The 16,594-nt window shown below is 41.0% G+C and overlaps 1 protein-coding gene across 3 annotated transcripts in view; it reads left to right on the plus strand.

Annotated features, from left to right (window-relative positions):
- The first annotated feature begins 1,354 nt into the window (after positions 1-1,354).
- HS3ST5 (heparan sulfate-glucosamine 3-sulfotransferase 5) overlaps positions 1,355-16,594 on the plus strand; it is a 188,608-nt gene continuing 173,368 nt past the window's right edge. Inside the window, exon 1 of one of the 3 annotated variants that reach the window (XM_050314208.1) lies at positions 1,355-1,660. The gene's annotated coding sequence lies outside the window, so the exon portion shown is untranslated. Of the gene's footprint in view, positions 1,661-1,874; positions 1,951-8,063; positions 8,231-16,594 lie in introns of those variants that run through there. The other 2 variants (XM_050314211.1, XM_050314209.1) reach the window with 2 other exon arrangements.

Consider the following 16,594-nt stretch of genomic DNA (forward strand, 5'->3'; position numbering starts at 1 on the left):
GGGATCCGTTGGGGGATTGGGTTTTCGGTGTTTGGTTTTGTTTTGTTTTTGGTTTTTGGTTGTTTGGTTGTTTTTGGTGGTTTTTTGCTTTCGTTTGTTTGTTTTTGCTTTTGGGGTGTTTTGTTTGTTTTTCTTTTTAAAGAAACAGAGATTGAAAGAGCTAAGTGTCGCCAGGAAGAGAAAGCACACAAAAAGTATATAGCTCCTCCTCTCCCATCTTGCATATTCCTTGGGCACACTGTCGGAGAAGCCAGGCAGCAGCGGCAGCGTTATAATGCAAATCACAAAGCGAGCAACTTTCAATGCCATTGTGGCTATTTTTTATCTTTCCCCAGATTGGTTTTTTTTTTTTTGGTGTGCACCTTGTTACCCCCCCCAATCCCCCTCGCCCCGCTTTGCGTTTGACTTTACAATCATGCCCTCCCTCCCTTCTCCGCTTGCTCCCCCCACCTCTCCCAAAACACCCGTCAGTAACGATGCATCGTCCTCGGTCCTCTCCAGCGGGTCACTCTGCTAGGGCAGGAGGTGAGCAGCCGAGCGGGAGGAGCGGCGCTTGCAGGCGTGCGGCTCGGCCCCGCACCGCTGCCCGGCTCAGGCGGGCCCTCCCGGCTTCCGCCTCATTCCTCTGCTGCTGCTCCTGGGCCCTGCCGGCAGCTCCTGGGGGCAGCCGGCTCCCCATCTCCGCCCCTCGCTTCTCCCCCTCCAGCCGCGTCCCGGCGGCTGCAGCCTCCCAGCGCCGCCTGAGCGCCTGGAGGAGCCCGGCCGCTGCCCGCGGAGGAGCCAGCGCCGGCGGAGGGCCCTGCCCTGCCCTTCCCTTCCCTCGGCCGCAGGGCGAGCCGGCATCACCTGGCTGCGTCGCCCGCCTTAGCGGACTGGGAGAGAGGGAGAGAAGGAGGGGAAAAGGGAGGGAAGGAGGGAGGGAGGGAAAGAGGGAGGCTCCTCCATACGTGGGGAGAGGCTCCGGCTCCTCAGCTGGGCGCTACCGGCAGCTGCTGTGGTGCTGCACCGCGGGCGGTGACGGCCCCCGGCGCGGCGGGAGCGCGCCGCTGCCGCGATACCGCGGCTCTAGGGCGGCGGGCTCAAACCTCGGCTGGAAAGTAGAGACAGAGTTTTGCGGGTTTGGGATTTTTTTTTCCTTTTTTTTTTTTTCCCCATTTCTTTCCTAGTGATTGGGCTTTTTTTAATTATCGTTATTTTTAATCCTTCCCTCCTCCCACCCCGCTCTCCCCCTTCCCCCGGCGGTGCGTGTGCCAGCGAGGAGGATGCGCGCCTCCCCCAGCCCGTTCCCCGGCAGCTCCCGCCGCGGCGGCGGGGCGCTGGGGGCCGCGGGGCCGGGGACGCGCCGGGCCGCACCTGGTCGCACCGCGATGCGCAGGCTGCGACCCCTGATCTCCCGCGCCGCTCCCCGCCGCCCCTCGGTGCCCGAGTCTCCGCTCCCTGGTGTCCAGCGTCGCGCACACACGCACATGCCGTCACGCACGGAGACACTCACTCAGTGACTCGCAGCACTCTGCCGAGCTGCCCAGGCTGCCGAGCAGCACAGCGCAGCGCCGCACCGTGCCGCGCAGCCCGCCTGGAGCACCCTCCCTCCCTCCATCCCTCCCTCTTTCTCTACTCCTCCTCCTCCCTCGCTCCCGCCTGCCGCTCTGAAGGATGCCCGGTAAGTAGCGGCGAGGACCGGCACCTCTGCCGATGCGTGATCTGAGGGGTTAGGGACTGCTTTATACTGCTGCCGCCCGCCGGGGGGGGCGCGGGGCGAGCGGAGGGGAGGTGACAGTGATCCGAGACAGGAGGCGGTGTGGCTCGCCGGGTGCTCCTCAGAAGGACTTTTAGCTGCGCGGCCGGGGCTTGAATGTGGGCACCGAGGGACGGGGTCTGTGCACCGCAGCGGGCACTGGCCGGGGCGGGGGCCCTTCGCCTGCGCTGCGGGTTGCTGCCTGCAGCACCGCGGTGAGTACGGGGCTCCGCGTCTCGCCGGGGTCCCCCGGGGACTGGTAAGGTTCGGAGGGTGCCCTGCCGTGCTTGGGGCTCCCTCTTTGGCGGCTCCGCTCCGCGCCGTGCTGGGACCGGGGCATGGAGGGAACAGTGCCTCCGGTACGCCCCGGGGACTGTCCTCTGCTGCTCCCCACCTCGGTTTTGGTCACGTCCCTGGGGACTGCCGGCGGGGTCCGGTGTTTCGGGAGGCGCGGTGTCACCGATCGGACAGAGAGGGAGCTCCGCCGAGCGCTTCACCTGCGGAGACGAGCACTCAGGTGCTGCGCGCCGGGGCGTGGGGAGGAGAGCGGAGCCCTGGCCGGTGCGAGAGGGTGCCCGCGGCTCCCCTGCCCTCTCCTCGTCCTGCATGCTCCCTCCTCCTACTCTGCAGTGGGCTCCGGTGGCAAAACGCTCGTCCCTTAGGGAAGCGTAATGTTTGCAAAATGTTTGCTGTCAATTAGCGGGTGGCTCTGCTTGGCTCGGGTTTGCGTACGGCTAACTCCGCTCAGGCAGGAGCTCAGCTCCGGGTACCAAATGCCAGGGACAGCGGGCAAGGGGCTTTTTGTTCTCCTAAACTGCTTGCTGCGATTTGTGGGAAACATGTATAAAAGCTCGCAGTTGCCGGAGATTTTTAAGTGGACCTCGGTAAATCAGTGAAATTTTTTTTTCTTACTTTTACTATGTGTACATTGACAATGATCTCAGTGTGTTTTGCATCCTGCGTGTGATAACTCCCCCGTTGAAGTCAATGGCAAAACTCCCAATTGACTTCAGAGGAAAACGGTTCTGGTCAGTACAGAGTGAAAGGGAATGGGCAGAAGGCATAGGGATGGTGAGGTGAGACAGATGTATAAAAGATGGTGGAGAGAGATGTATAAAAGAAACTTCATTTTTAAAAGCAGGGTTTTTAACTGAAGAGCTTTAGCAGCACTGTGTCAGAAATATCTTTTAGATTTTCATTGCCACTTTGCACTGGTGAAATACTGGAATGATTTCTTAATGTGTGTGATATCAAGATGGACTGAAGCCTATTGCTTTACCCACAGACAAATTATAAAGTATTACTTAGTACCTTATACTTTTCCAATGCTGTGTATCTTTGCTCTCACTAAAAAGCTGAAAGCAGAGGGAGACCACTGAGACAATTAGATGGGCCCCCATTGACTTCAGTGGCCTGTGATCAGGCCCAGAAGGGCTCAATAGAGAAGTAACAAGAGAAATGTAGTACAGTTTGTAAGGAAAGGTGTTGCATAAGCATTTAACTCATGAACACCCTCCCTCTAGAGAGAAGAAAAAATCTAAATGTACATTAATTTTTTATCCTATTTTTAAGAACTCTTTCACAGCACAGATACAAATAAGAAAGAATGCTTCTGATTAATAATTAAAATGCCCATATTCATATGGACTACAAAGAAGATTTTGTGCAAAAAAGAAAAATCCATTAGCAAATGGAAGTTCTAGTTCACAGAACGTCCTCTGTTCAATGCAGTACTTAGATTGGGAGTAGTCAGATATATAATGAAGCACCAAATAAAAGTATTGATATTCAAATGGCAAAAGCTAGTCTTATTCCTGTAACCTGACTAACCACTGTCAATTGCTTGGAAAGCCTTAAAAAAGAAAATGTGATTCTTAATTTTTTCAAATCTAAGTGTTAAAAGAACCCCCAAAGTGCTGAAAGTGGTAAAAAAACTTGTCAAGTATCAGAAATATGCTACCTAAAGAATGTGATTATTACATTATAGGTGTGTTGGGGTGATACTGGCTGGTTGCCAGGAACTCACCAAAGCCATGCTATCATTCTCCTCCTCAGGTGAACAGGGGAAAGAAAATGTATTGAAAAGCTCATGGTTTGAAATAAGGACAGGGGGATCACTCAGGGATTATTTCACATGCAAAGCAGACTCAACTTGGTAAAATTTGTTTAATTCATTAGCAGAGAAGAATAACAAGAAATAAAAGATAAATCTTAAACAGCCACCTTTCCCCTACCCACTCCCCATCAACCTCACTCCACTCTTCTTCTTCCCAGGCTTAGCTTCACACTCTAATTCTCTACCTCCTCTCTCCCATTGGTGCAGGGGAGACAGGGAATAAAGGTTGTGGTCAGTTTATCATATACTGTCTCTGCCACTCCTGTCTCAGGAATAGGACTCCTCACACTCTTCCCCTGCTTCAGTGTGGTGTTCATCCCATGGGAAATAGTCCTTCATGAATTTCTCCAATGAGTCTTTCCCATGGCCTGCAGTTCTTCATGAGTTGCTTCAGTGTGGGTCCCATACACAAGGTGTGCTCCTTCAGGTACACACTGCTCCAGCGTGGGTCCCCCACAGGGGGATGCTACTCCTCCTCTCTCCACAGGACGACAGGTCCTGCCAAGAGCTTGTTCAGAGCATGGGCTTCTCAGGGTGTCACAGCCTCCTTTGAGCATCTACCTACTCTGGCATGGGGTTCTCCATGGACTACAGGTGGATCTGTGCTCCGCCATGCTGCAGGGGCACAGCTGCCTCACCATGATCTGCAGCATGGGCTGCAGGGCAGTCTCTGCTCTGGCACCTGGAGCACCTCCTCCCCCTCCTTCTTCACTGACCTTGGTGTCTGCAGAGCTGTTGCTCTCACATATTCTCACTCTTCTCTTTGACTGCAGTTTCTATTGCTCAGGGTTTTTTTTCCCCTTCCTAAATCTGTTATCCCAGAGGTGCTGCCACCATTGCTGGTGGTCCACCTGCCTTGGCCAGCAGCAGGTCTTGGAGCTGGCTGGCATTGGCCCTGTTGGACACAGAGGAAGCTTCTGGCAACTTCTCATAGAAAGCACCCCTGTGTCCCCTGCCACTACCAAAACCCAATACAAGAAGAAATATGACCTTTCTCAGTAACGGTTCAGTAATAATATTTCCCTTTTAAGCACAAGTCTGTGTTAATAGGCAAGTATAAAAAAAGTTTGAGGTGCTGCACCTCTTGTTCAGCTTTATTAGTAGGCATCTGGTAGAATTGTCATTGAAGTGAACTGAATGTGTCACTAATACTTAACTGTGAACAGTTTAAGTTGTTCATGTTACAGTGGGAGAAAAACCCCTACAAAATGGACAAATGCTTCACTGATTATCTCTTCTCTCCTTGCAAATACAAAGGCAAGACAAACACTTCATTCTTTAAATGTCATATTACAGGTTTCTTTCCAATTTTCCTATGAATTTAAATGTTTCTTTTATCAGGTGCCATATATGGAAGTGAAGGGTAGATATTTTATGAGACATTGCATGGAGAAAAATTTTGTTCACGCTACTTTGTTGCTTCCTATATTTTACACTCTATCTACTGTTTGCTAACACAAACCTATTTTGCTAACACAAACCTATTTTGCCACAACCTATTTTGGTTGATAATACTTCCATTTGAACTCAGTTGTGAAAAATATGGCAATAATTTCCATATTATGAACTGTGGGTATTTTTTTTGTGGTGGGGGGAGGGAGAAGAGGGGAGTAATGGTTCTTTTTTTAGTGTTCAAAGCAATACATAACGCTCTTTGCTTTCGTGGATGAAGAAAGTCGGCAGTTCTAAAATTGAGGATGTGCATTTGAATAAATCTTTGGGGTTGTCTGAGAGCCATTGTTTGAAATTCTGTATTTTTTTTATTTTGGTGTTTCAATACTTATTCTCCATCTGAAGAATGTTCTTGTAGACAGCATCTTCAAAATAGAAATTTAGGTTTTTAAGGCTCACCTGTGACTGAAGGGTATATAAGATTTTAGCATTTAAAACTGGGTTGAATGAAGCCACGTAATGAAGTACCGGAAAACTCCAGGACATGATTCTGAATAACCATTACTCACTTTTAGCATCTTTATAAACCTTGTCCTGTTTTGAGGAATAAGTGGTGTTCATCCTTATTCGGATTACTATTTCAAGAATATTTTTGCTGTCCCTAATCTGACTCTGAAACATGTTTATGCCCTTGTATTGCTATGGCTGTTAAGTGAATGATAGCCAGTATTTACAAGTCAAGTCTCTTGGTATTTGAATCTAGGAAGCAATATTAGTGGGAATCTCGAAAGTCACCTGAATTTTGACATTATTACACTTTTAAAAACATTTTCAACATAAATTTTATTATTTGTTAATCCTAGAACACATTAATCAGATAATTTATTTAGAACTATATTCTTCTATTCAACAATTTAAGAACAAAAGCCTCCACTGTCGCTCAAATCAATCAAAATATTGGGTTTAGGTTATACATTGTACATATGGAACATGGCATGTAAAGCAGATGGTATGTAAAATTATGCATAGCATGTCTGGAGAGCCATACAATATCTAAATGCAGTGCAACAGAACAAGAAAAGAGTGTCACGTGCAACTTAAAATATCAATCACTGGACTATGTCTAGACTCAACTGTGCTTTGTTTTTGTGTGTGTGTATGTGTCTGTTTGTGTGTGTGTTCAATTTTCTCTTACTGCAGTCAGGACATTTCCTTGATAATATGATCTTCCCTAGAAAAGCACGTGGACTGAAATGATATGCTACTGGCTAAATGAAAAAAAGGTGGATATACAAGAAAAACTAGTTTAGTTCAGTTTGGGTTCGGAACACAAATACATGTAAATTAAACAAAAAATAGTAAGAACAGAGCTTTCAATCTTTTAAGGAAAATATTTTAAGGAAAATGGTCAGACACCATTTACTACCAAGACTGTGTTTTTCTATGTTATTTATGCTCTTGGTTTGCCCAACTCAGCAATAACATTTAAGAGTACTTCTGTCCTGTTGCATAAATACTGTGATAACTCCACAATCTCTCTCTCGCTCTCTCTCTCTCTTAAGTATTACAAGTCTGTAAGCACAAAATTTCTTCCTGAACAAACAAGCATTACTGTGCATTGTTAACACAATCAGATGAAATGGTAATTGCAGAAAGATTCACATCAGCAAAACCCTTAAATAAATATTAGTTCTTAAACATGTGTTGACCTCAAAGGGACCTAATCACATTTTGTTGAACAAAGATGCTTTCGTGATCAATGACCATGAAAAGTAATAATTTTTCCCAGTTTATTCAAGTGTTTAAATCCGTGGTTATAAAATGTTTTCAATATTAGACCACTTTACATTTAATGTCTGGGGGAAAAACTTTAAATATTTCTGCCCCTTTTTTTTTTAAGTTTTGTATACTTTAGAAGTACTGCAAGCTATTTACTGTTTTAAAAAGAGTTGCACAGCTGTACTCTTTCATATTTCTAGTTGAAAAGAACTAAGATAAGATGTAAACGATGAAGTTTATAATGAGGGACTACTACAAAATGAACTTTGTGCATAATACCAGGAACTAACAGTACAAAAGGTAGACTTTAATAGCCAATTCTTTAAGATTCAGACATTTTTCAAGAAGTCAAATTGAAGGCATTCCCACATGTTTAAACTGTTACATATTCCCCAAACATGTTTAAAGCTTTTTAAGGTAGCTGAGTTGATAGAGAATGTTTTGCAATAATAAATAAATAAACAAATAAATAGGTAATTCTTGTACTTTTTGTACACTAAGGCTCATAGTCCTTATGGATCGTATTTTTGCAACAATGTTGCTTAAAATACAGCTCTCTGTCTGGGTGATTAAAGTAACACATTTGTCCTAATACATTACAGAACAGTGTCTATCAATTAATTTCTTTTTGGAAATTAAAGAACTTTTATCCATTCAAATCACTGTAATACAGTCTTGCATTATAATGGCTTGAACAATCTTGGCTGTACACAGTTGCTGGAGTCTCCAAAGAACTGTCATAAATAAAATTTTTAGACTATATTATATCAGACACATATTCAAAGTCTATCAAGGGATGATGGGACTTTACATAACAGCACAAATTAATAAAAAATATATGTGAATACCAGAAATTATTGGTAAAAGTACTTAATAAACCAATTTATAATACATATATATGCACACTTTTTCTTTGGAATTATGCAAATATAATATTAATATTTATGAATTAATCTTATGTAGAATTAACTGGAAAGTGAAACAACAAATAAGGGATTTGTCCTCTACAACAGGTACTTAAGCTTGCTCAGCAGCATGTAAACTTTCTGCACTAGCTGATGGACTTTCAACCCACATCAAAACCTTCCTCTGCAACCTGACATTGCTACTATGATGACAGCATTAGAAAACTGGCATCTCATGGGAGACAAGTCAGTTTACATTAGTGGAAGTGGATTTACACTGCATCCTGAATTCTGTGCAAACAGGTTTGTTTCTATTTTTCCTCTTACTGTTATAGAAGGCATGATTTTTTCCAGGTATACAGACACAGCTGAGTTTGGCAAAACCCAGAATGAACATAGAAACAAAGTTGGAAATGGTAGAGATATAACAAAATGAAGTAAAAAATATATTAGGATGTGCTTTGTTGGGTTTTTTTCAAGGGAGGAAAAAATGCACTCTTACGAAAGATGCTTAAAACAAAAGAAAAACATAAAATAAGGGCAACTGAGGTTAAAAGTAAAATTATGAAATTTGAGTTACCTAACATGTTCTGGCCACTGGAGAAGTAACTAAAGCTGACATACCGATAGAACGGGAACCTCAAAAGAAGGCTAAAGCCAGAAAATAACCATTTCCTGTGTTGGAAATCCAGATGGCCCTAACAGATTTTGTGTGCATTTGTATACACATTTATCTGTGTGTATACATGTGCATACATCTATAATTTTTCTCTTTTAATATCAAAATCTGTATAATGCTCTGCTTTGTTACTGCCTGATTTCCTCATCCCAGCAGGGATTAGCTGGTTGGTCTTTCCTTATGACCATCAAGTTACAGAGGAAGATGTGAAAGCACAATAAATAGCTGAGAGTGGTTAAACTGTTTCCTGAAGGTAAAACAGCAGGGTCTAATGGTTCTCCTGTAGAATTTTTTAAACCCAAGGCTATAAATAATAGCCAGTGCTGTCAAAGAAAAAAAAAAAAGTAACCAAATCCTGAAAAGGAAGAAAATGAAATGAGCCTGCGCTTCAGCGTCCGAAGCCAGTGCTACATTATGTCCTAAAAAACATGAATCTGAAAGATATTTTGCCAGCTATAGTCTAGTGTCATCTACAATCACAGTTAAGATCTTCCTGTTAAGACTTGAAAAAGCAACTAGTCTTACTTTGGAGAAACAGGAAAGATTGTCAGTGAATGTAATGTGAAGCTTTTAGGAAAATGGAAAATGACAGTAGAGAAGTGGAGAATTTATTAGAGCATTTTTTAAGATACAGTAAATAGATATACCATTTTTTCATAACAACTTTTGAGACTGAAAAGACAGTTGACTGGACTGAGTGGAGCTAACTTTGGCATGATGTCAGAAGTAAGATTTGGGAGAAAATATGTTAGACAATTTGCTGCTATATGTCCTCACCTTTGTAAGTGCCGTATAAGTATAAATAATGTCAGAGGTGGTAGCAAGTCCTTCCTCTTTATAATTTCACATTCCTGCCTCTTGTAAAAGGATTAATCTCAAATGTAAAGTAAACCAGATTTTCAGTAGGAAAAAAGTCTCTCAGTGGAGAATCTATCAGTACAGTCAAACGACATGTCTTTATTTGTCTTTTGGTGGAAAATTACATTCCCGAGTGGTGATGCACAATCTGTATAAAATAATCTATTATAATCTTTTTGGCAAATAATTCTGCAAAAGAAAATATGACTGGTAGGCTTTTTACCAACCACAGAGTTTTCACTCAGAGGAAAAGAAGATTTGAGGAGAATTAGTGAAAAAATTGTCCTAGGATTAGAAGTTCTCAGTTTGCATATGAAAAAAACCTGGTTACAGCTGACTGCTACTCCTTCAGTATACCGTATTCAGTTGTCTGAACTAAGAATGAAGTTCACTTCCTTCAGGTATAGCCAAAAACGTGGGCTTCGGAAAGCTGAACTGTGCAACTGCAGTTAATGGAAACTCAGACCTTCATTCTGATGTGCCTAAAAACGTGTAATTTCTGTGGTTGCTTTCCCAGCAGTTCCTTCAGGACTGTTCTCTGGCTGCTAGTGAGTGAATGAATCAAACAATTCTTTCCTCCCAAATATATTGGACTTACAGTGTCCACCTTACACAACTTAATAGCAAGAAACAACAAAGTATAAATTTCCCGGCAGAAGCTTTACTTATGAGAATTATCCTTGAACAGAAATTATTTTCTTTAACAAAAATGATTTGTCATTTTTCTTCTTCTGTAACAAAGCAAACTAGAAATTTTGTTTGTTTGTTTCAGAACCAAATAGCATATAAGTTTTTTATTGATGTGTGTAATTTTTATTTTCTTTTCAGCTATTCTTTTTTTTTTTTTTTGTGGAAGCAGGAAAGAATTTCAATGACTAAAAGAGGAGAAATAAGAAAAAGGGATAAAAATAGTTTCTAAATTTTCAAACAATTTTCTCTTTCACAAAAAGTAAATATACCTGATTAATGTTTCTTCATTATTCATCACCTTGAAAATATTGTGCATTAAATTTAAAAAAATCAATTTTTCTTATGTCACTTCAGAATGCATCAAAACTTTTCATTATGAAAATATTTTTTTTTTAAGGTATTTCAGTCAGCTCTCAGGAAAAAACTTTCATAGCTGGTTGAAGTTTCTTTGAAATCTAGATTTTTCAGACATATAAGTTTATTGAAAATAGATCTGGCTGTAGAAAAGACATCTTTTCATATATTTTTTGTGTACTGTGATCATATATTAATTAAAATATATTTTCCATTCTTTCTTAATCTATAAGGTGATTTTTTGGTAAAAATAGAAAATAAGAAACTGAAAGAAGTCCCCAGAATATTGACACAAGATTCTTGATTTGTCCCAGATTAAATTTTTTTTCTTCCTAAACTTTGAAGATTTTAAACTTCCTTTTGCAACTTCCAAAAAAGAATTTCAGAAGCTCCAAGTGTTTTTCCTGATGAGAAGAATAATTCTTGCCCCATTTCAGAGCAGACACAACACTGGGTAAATCATGATTTTAGTCTAATGGATGAAGTGGAAGTATTGGAAGTATTCCAGGTGCTTTCTTGGAAAGGTATTTGCTTAGTAGAAGGTTGATTATTTTATTCCTGAATACATTGAGGAAGACATTAGGTGAGAAGGGAAAGAAAGAGGAAAGGAAGTGTCTCTTTGCCATAGCTAAAGAAAGTAGGGAATGAGAAATCAGGTGTGTCTTTTTAACAACTTTAACAGGAAAAGTACTTCTGACTGAACAATATATAGGCTCAGAAAGTAGAATTAAAATATAGGTAAAGACTTAGTGTGCAGCTGGAAAAAAAAAATCTAATTTTCTTAGTCCCTTTTTTACCACCTTAAGTTGAATATGTGTTGTTTATACGACTTGACGTGGATCAGTAAGTAGTGCTTATGGAGGAGACAGCTTGCCTCTAGACTCGGCTGTGTATCAGCACCAGTGCACTGGGTCACTGTGGAAAGCACAGCATGGAGATACAGTGTAAATCCCCAGCATGGTGGTAGACAGAAGCTGGCCACTCACGTCTGTTTATCCCCCAGGGACACGAGAGAACAGATTTGTCAGGGTTTGTCTCTTTTATTCCAGTAATAATGAGAGATTAATTGGGAATGTTTACTTTTGGGAGAGTATTTTGGAATGTTTGTTGCTTACATGTTTGGGTTTTTTTTTTCTATTACAGCTGCATTTCTGCTCCTTGCCTATAATTTTTATAAGTAAACTGATCAATGCAAGGCCTCCCTCTAGCCTGAAGGCCAGCTAAGCATGGCCACTTCCATATGGTTAAGCTCCCTTAGCCTCCGAAGCACAGGCTGCATCCAGTCTACCCCTTGGGAACAATCCCCAGGCTGGGCTACTGCCCTAGCTGTGCCCAGGAAACCCTAGGGAGACAGCTAGTCAAGTACCCAAGATCAAAAAAGTGTCAGAGACTGCTCTGAGATTTTATGTTTTAGAAAAAAATACTTCCAGGGCATGAATCCATGCCCTACCACTATTTAATTCATTTCCATAGATGTACTCCTAGTATTATTTAGGTCAGTTTGGCTCCAAATACGTTTATTTGCTTTTCTTCTTAGGAATGAACTTAACTCATTTAAGTGGTGCTGTTACAGCCCAGCATGACATTTTTGCAAATAGTGAACAAGGGGCTTAATGTTTGTTTGTAACTGTCATTAACTCTGGTATATGCAATAACATTCTGAAAGCAGTGGAAGATTTGAATGTGATAAAATATTTTAGGAAATGGTGTTCTGCATTATTTATAGTTATGTTTCTCAAATTGCTGGGTTTCAGCTTAGACCAAAATTATTGTTATAGGAAAATTATCTGTTTACAGTGAGTTTGTTATCAGAAATTTATAAAGTATTGAAAAATCTGTTTTTTCAGAGGTATAAAAATGAGGGTACAAGCACTTCTTTTTAAAGATACATTACTAATTTTTACCAAGAATGCAAATGGAGACAAAAATCTTTATTTGCTAGAATATTGACTATTCTGTGTGTCAGGGAAAAAAAAAAAAAGACAAACATCTTAAGGTGTGGTCTCAGAAATCAAGTTTCTTTCTGCTTTAAAATACAGACTTTTTAGCTTACTGAAAATTGTGTTTACACAGGATAGCTGGATACAGTTCTACATACAATAAGTAATTGTATGATTGTGGACTAATTGCATAAGAAAAACAGTACTTAATTTAGTTGTGGGGGAAAAATACATTTAATTTATAGTGATTCTTAAGTTTTTATTTCTCGGTATTTAGCATCACTGTGTATCTTTTGCAACATCTATTCATCTTCTATTCTTTCACTGATGCAAGATAGCACAACTTCAAAAATAGTGACTATTACTCTGGTTGTGGGTAAATTGAAATGTTGCCCAGAGGAGATTCTACTTCTTATAATGCTTCAATACCATTTTTGTGGTTCATGGGTTGCATAGGTAAATTACAGTGCTCTTGGGGGAAAGATAACTAGCATAGAGCTAATAATTTCTCATCAATGGTAAAATAATTGCCTCCAAATGCTGTGACACCAAGTGTGTGGTAAGACTGAATCTCAGGGGGAAAGTCCTGGGTCCTCAGGGTCCCAGTGCCTTCTGTCGACATTGCTTTCAGTTTGGGTTTCACAAGCTGCATTTATTTATTACTCTCGGAGGCTTCAAATTGGGAGAAATAACAAATCTAAATTTTTTAGCCATTTCTTTCTCTAAGTGATGCCTTTATGATATCTCTCAAGGGATTTTCAAGGAGTCTGATTTAACTATAGCATAAGCATATATATAATGAACTTGAACCCAACCTAAAAAAAAGGATCTGAATCTGATAAATCAGCAATAGTCAAATATCAGTTTTATTATTCAGTAGGAGCTATTTGGCTTGACCAAGAAAGTGAAGATTTTTTTAGAAAATTGAAACTTAATGAAGCATATCAGGTGTTTTAGCTTAGCTTTGGTTTGGAAGTTGAGGTGATATATATAAATCACTTACTTTGCTTTAGTGAAATCACTGAGTTCCCTAAAATTCTTCATGCTTGGATAATTGTACCTAGCATGTAACTCCACAAATATATTTAGAAACAATATGGTAGCAATATATATTGAAAGATTCCCAGTAAAAATTTGAGAAAGATACTATATGATTATGATACTACATGATTATTCATGATATATGTCTGCATATTGATTTCTAATTTATTCTTAAATATATATTGTACATACTCTTACCTAAATACTAATACATTTTTTCAGCTGATATAGCATGTAATGATTAAGGAGACCTGAGTGTGTTCTAAAAAGTTTAACTTATTTATCAGTGATACTTAAAAAGGAATAGTTAAGGAAGTAGATCTAAAGCTGGCCTGGAGCTTCTTTGGTGTGTCTGAAGCATGTCTACTATCTACAACTGTAATTCATGATCTAAAGAGCATCCTGCTCCTTGCATCCTGGTGTAACTCCTCTAGTGCCTCTGCCTTTATCTTCAGTTTGGTCTGCAGGGATGGTAGCTCTCAGCTGATGAATACAAGTCATGCAGTCCAGAAGGAGAGGAATTCATACCGCGCAGTTGCTGATGGATAGCGAACTAGTAACCAGTCTCAAATCTGGGTCAGTCACAGAACGTACCACAAGTTTGAGATTTCTTGGGGTGTCTTTCTTTCAAAAGGCTTTTTCACCCAACCTGTTTCTTGGAAAAAGCTCCACAATTATGATCTAGCTTTGCAAATCACTTTGTAGGCTGCCTCAGTATCAAAACATCATAATTTGCGGTGATAAATTGCCTATTAAATATTTCAGTCTAGTTTATAAAGGTACTTTGAACAGATGTTAGGCTGAGACATTCAGGGAGAAAGATCATGACACATTTGGTGACAATGCGGTATTGCTGCCAATAGCTTCCTATAAACTGTGAAAAAACAGATGTTACTCTGGACAAAATCATACCTTCCTCTTGACTACTTTCAGCAGGGGGCAGGTCTGACTCTGACCTCACTCCCCAAGCTAACCTTGAAGCTGCTCTTACTGTGATGGAGACCTCTCAATTAGCCTGGTCCTGCAACTGTTTGACACATGCTTCAAAATTGTCCTAGCCTGACTGTTTCAGCTGCCACCTCCAATGTGATACTGTCTGCTTATAACTCAAAGTATAACTCTGTCATACATACACTTAGTGCAGTATGGTTCTTAAAAAGCATTTTAATCTGCTGGCATTTTAGTTCGTAGGCCTCTGGGGTCAGGTTGAAAAATTACACTAATGCTGAACTTACTCTGATATTCTGGGCAGCCCTCTGAATTTTAAATAACTATCCTCAGAAGGCTACCCTTTTCAAAAATTATCTTAAAGACTGCACACAGAATTTTAAGCTCAGTTCAGTTAATAGCACATGGATATGCAGGCTGAAATTTATAAAAATGCAGGGTAAGAATCTCTGAATTTATAGATACCAGCAGTTATTTTAGCTTTCATTATCTGAGTATCTGGTCCTACAGTGCTAACTATATGATTTCTGTGTTACTGTAATTGTTCATATTTGCATCTGAATTAACTGTTCTGCATTGTTGGTTTTGTAGTTGACTGCCTATTCAAATACGCGGGATTATTTTGAAACCTATATAGGAAATGATCCTTTTATAATCTGGAAGTAGGCAAGGTGAAAGATACAGGTCTGTTTTTCCAACCAATGGCATTCCTTAATCCATTCTCTTACGTTCATATAAAGAAGAAATAAGATTACCACCTCTTTGCCTTTAGAAAGATTTATGTAAGTATTTCATATTTAGCTTATTACTGTTACTTCTCCCAGTGATCTACTTGTATTGTTACTGATTCTCATCACGTAGTGATCTTCATGGCCCCCAGCCTGTGTTTCACAACTTCTTCTTCTGCTGTGGCCTCTCCTATTGCAAAATTGAATCTGATGATACTTGCTTGTCCAGCTCAACTCATTGGGCTTTTACTCTGGTTCTCTACCACCTACCTCCTCTGATGTGACCCTACCCTCAGACTCTTTCCAAACTGCAGATTGCAGTGGGCATCTAGCCATGGAATGGGACCAGATTTTGGGCACAAAATAAACCCCACTGCTTCCAGGCAGGGACTGAAACCCGTTAGCCATCTGTTCTGCCTGCTCGTTAGGGATAAAGGCTACCCAGAGGTAGTTTTTAACAAGGCCTTGAGCAAGTGTACCTTTTCCAATTTATCTGAACCACCTCTTGCTTTCAGCTTTAGGGGCACGATAAGTATTCTGTGTTCCCTGTTTTGAAATCAGATTTTGAAAAGCTGAAAACGGTTCCCAATTCACAGCACATCTTCTTACTCAGCTTGACTGGAGCTGTTCTCCTTTGGGAGGAGGCCTTTCTGAGCCAGAGGGAAAGGAAGCATGAGCTCAATATATTCCTTGTTCTACCAGCTGCCATCAAATATATTCATCTTCCCTTCGAGGAACTATGAGTCCAGATCCATTCAGACTGTGCACCCTGATGAGACAGAGTGTTATCTTCCATGATAGGTGATGAGGCTGTGGTTCCAACCTTTCTTTTTTTTTTGTCACATCTAATGAAGAATGCCAAAACAGATGTGTTTCACTTCCAGGAGCAGAATGAAGTAAAAAGCCTACGATGGCAGCTAAACTGAAATCTTACAGCATGCCCTGTATCTGGACTGTGAGAAAAACAGATTCTTTGGCTGCCCAGATAAGTCACAGTCTTTTCTGAATGCTTCAGCAGGCTCTAGCAAGAAGATTTAGCAACTTCTCATCTACCCTGTGTTAGAAAAGGCTTATTAACTCTGCCAAGTGTCCGGTCCTTTTCTAGTTAGCAAAGAGTTTCTAGAATCCTTCCTTGGCACCTTTTAAGATCGTGTATCTTATTTTTAGATTGACAGCAAACTGTGCCTGGAAGTGACATCTGCAAGCTATTCTTTCTGGGGCTGAATGGCTGCTTTTGTGTTAGATGTGTGATGCATAACACACCAGTTCTGCTCTTTGAGTAGAAGGAGGGCAGGGTTTGCTTCAGAGGGTTTATTTTATCCTTGTCCTAGTCTAAAATCATTGCCTCCATATGAACTGGGTGACTTTCTGGTTGTTAGTTGAGGTAGACAATGGTTCTGATTCTCCACAGGAGTCTTTTGGTACAAAT

This window comes from Myiozetetes cayanensis, unplaced genomic scaffold, assembly GCF_022539395.1.
Source record: "Myiozetetes cayanensis isolate MyiCay16 unplaced genomic scaffold, myiCay2020 scf2-11, whole genome shotgun sequence".
Classification (NCBI taxonomy): domain Eukaryota; kingdom Metazoa; phylum Chordata; class Aves; order Passeriformes; family Tyrannidae; genus Myiozetetes; species Myiozetetes cayanensis.